Source organism: Triticum aestivum, chromosome 7B, assembly GCF_018294505.1.
Source record: "Triticum aestivum cultivar Chinese Spring chromosome 7B, IWGSC CS RefSeq v2.1, whole genome shotgun sequence".
Classification (NCBI taxonomy): Eukaryota; Viridiplantae; Streptophyta; class Magnoliopsida; order Poales; family Poaceae; genus Triticum; species Triticum aestivum.
In genome coordinates, this window is record NC_057813.1 from 176,211,262 (window position 1) to 176,214,402 (window position 3,141).

At 43.6% G+C, this 3,141-nt stretch overlaps 1 protein-coding gene across 1 annotated transcript in view; it reads left to right on the forward strand.

Moving 5' to 3' along the window:
• Positions 1–3,141, forward strand: part of LOC123160931 (alpha-1,3-arabinosyltransferase XAT2) — a 16,527-nt gene that overhangs the window by 6,056 nt on the left and 7,330 nt on the right. The window lies entirely within an intron of this gene.

Below are 3,141 nucleotides of genomic sequence, written 5' to 3' on the forward strand. Positions count from 1 at the left end.
GTATTTCCTGAACTAGTTATAAAATTTCATTAACTTATTCAAATCCGTGAACTTTCAATGAAAAAAAAAGAAAAGAAAAAGAAAAAGAAAAAGAAAAAACGAACCAGAAAAAAAATTAAAAAAACGTGCTGGCCCTCCCTCGCCCGCGCGGGGCTCCTCCCCCGGCCCACGGCCTCTCCCCGCGCCCCTCCCGCGGCCCACGCCCCCTCCCCCTCGCCCGCGCGGGGCAGCGCCCAAGTTTTAGTCCCACCTCGGAAGCGGGGGGGCGCCAGGAGCGGCTTAAATAGCTGCCTCCGCCCCCCCTTTCGAACTCCTCTCGTATTATCCCCGTGCGCCCCGTTGGACCCCGCTGCTGGGCCCGCTAGTGCGCTCGATCGGCCGCCCGAGTCGTCTTTGGGCTTGATTTGGGTAGCTTCCGTAAGCTACTATGGGCCCAGCAGCGGTGGTCGGGCATTTTTTTTTAAAAACTTCACTTTATTTTGGCAGAAAATAGCGGCTGCAAACAACAGCCCGCACTGACCACATCACATTTATTTAGTTGCGACAAATGGCAAACAGTGCATAATACAAAGTGCGTATATAACATGTTCAAAAATCATCACCCACGATGCTGCAAGTAAGAGTGATATTGTAGCAGACCACATCACATTTATTTAGTTGCGAAACATGCTAAACCATGCTGCAGATAAGAGTAATATTGTAGCAAATACAAACCACTGCAAATATATAGATGTCTTAATATGTAAATTGTATCAAGATACCGACAACGGCATATTTATTTAGTGGAGATAATAGCCAACACCCCATCCTCCTACTCATTTGGTCTCCATGATCTTGAGGATCTTCTCTTTCACTACTTCCTTCGTGTTGCACTCTGAAAAAAGTATTTCAGCTAGAATGCGTCCCCTTGAAGCATTAACCTCATCTTGATCGAACTCAAATGCCCAACCATCTCCGTCCCAGTGTTGAACTCATTTCACCACGAAAAGACCACAAGAGACTCTGCAAGAAACCACAAGTCAGTTATTGATGGATCATACAAGTACATACTAATTCAACATTTGCAACATACCCGTCTTTTTGTGACGGCATATTGTACTCCCTTATTGGCCAGGAAGATACATCATGATGATCCGTTTCAATAAGAGCATTCACCTCCTTTGTATCAATAGCTATCTCTGCCCTCTGAAATAAAATTGACAAATCCATATGAAGTACTTTTCCACGCTTCACTATGCTCCACAAACTCAATGTCATCACGAAACCCCCTGAAGGCAAGACCTTCCTTCTCTAGCTTCTGCACTACAATCTGCAATGACACATCGAAATTATTTATTACATGCATAAATTATCAATAATCCCATGCAAACTGAAATACACATCAGTATTTACCTCAGCACATTTTTCAGGGAGCAGTCTAATTTCTTTTTGCATATTTTTGATGCATTTCATCACTTGATCTAATGTAGTATCCCTGCTGGAAGAAGCCTCGTCTCTATTATCTTTCCTTCTTTGGGCACGATCTGTTCCATCTTCTTGCTCTAATTCTTCCTCTGCCTTTCTTCCTTGCTGAGCAATTAATGTCTGTCTGTACTTCTCACTTATCACGTCATCAATCTGTTACATATTAAATCAATATAAATTTCTCAACACATAAATAGCAACATAATTGCATGCAGTTGGAACCATTAAAACTTACCGTCCCATTACCACGGCCGTATGCCGTGTCGTATGCGTCACGCTTCATAGCCTCATCTTCTGACCAATTGACCATCAACGGATACTCATGAGCTAGTGGATCAAATGCCTCTTCATCCAGTGGCTGCACTTTCTCCCAAAACATGTACTGCACAAACATGAAGTATATCAGCAAATTCTTTTCACAAACTTTAGTTTCAAATAAACAAATATAACATAAGGTTTACCTGTATGAGGGCAAGGTTTCCGATCGGCCAAGTAAATTTTTCAAGATCTGACAAGGTCTTTGTGATGCCTTCCACGCAAAAGCGTAAAGTAAATGCGTTCCAATTATATGATTTGATGGCCTCCACATCGTGCACTAACTTGTAGTAAGCATTAGGAACTTCTCTGGTGGACTGCGGTGCAAGAACCGCGCCCAGAAGAACCAGAACAATTCTACGGAGGAAATCATCATCGTACGTGCCACTGGCAACGATGTTGTCAATCAGATCGTCTATCATCATGTGCCCCATTTTTGAATCTACAAAACGACTAGGCACCTTCACCTTCGCCTTTAACCCCCCTTTACCTAGGGCTTTCATGGCATCTTTGCCCTTGTTCTGTAGCTCAAAAATGTCATACACATCTTCGGTGCGCAATGAAATCGCACCGTTTTTTGATGGCATGATGAACCTTTTTCTGTCCATTGCATACGATTTAATAATAAACTTGAGCAAACATTTTCGCATCAGCACACTAGGAATCATCAACATTTTTTCAAGACTAGTGCTCGCAAACCGCGTTTTCTGCCTAGAGTTTAGTTTGCTGACCAAGAGACACCACTTCTCAACCGAACAAAAAATCTCTCCGTACTCCTCCATCGCTAGGAATAGGAGCAAAAATAATGTTAGCTACTATGTATGCGTACATGATAAACATGATGAATGCATAGTACCTCGTGCCATGAGATCGGTGCCGGCCCTTGGGGACGATGGCGCGCTGGCGTTGCTAACTACAAACAAAATTCATACATATATAAGCTATCATGCATGCATAATTATTACCAAAACTATAGCCAAAGTAGATATATAACCTCATTCACATTAGACATAATCAAATTAGACATTCTCACATTATTCTCTAAGTACATAGTGTACTGACCTTGGGACAAAATATTAACGATCAAGGTTATGCTTATATTTTAATGCCCTGTTTCATAACAAATTATTTTCTAAGTACTCTAAAAATATTAGGCCTACTCTAAAAATATTTTCTAATTACTCTAGGAAGTTGGCGTCGGCGTCAGAACGCGTCTACGGCGGCGACGGGGGGCAGGTTTCGGGAGTTACCTCGAAGGTGGCGTCGAGGTCGTAGGGGGCGTCGGGCATCGGCGTGAAGGTGGCGTCGGGGGCGTCGGCGTGAGGTCGCGTCGGCGGCAGATGGCGTCGGTGGCGTAGGGGC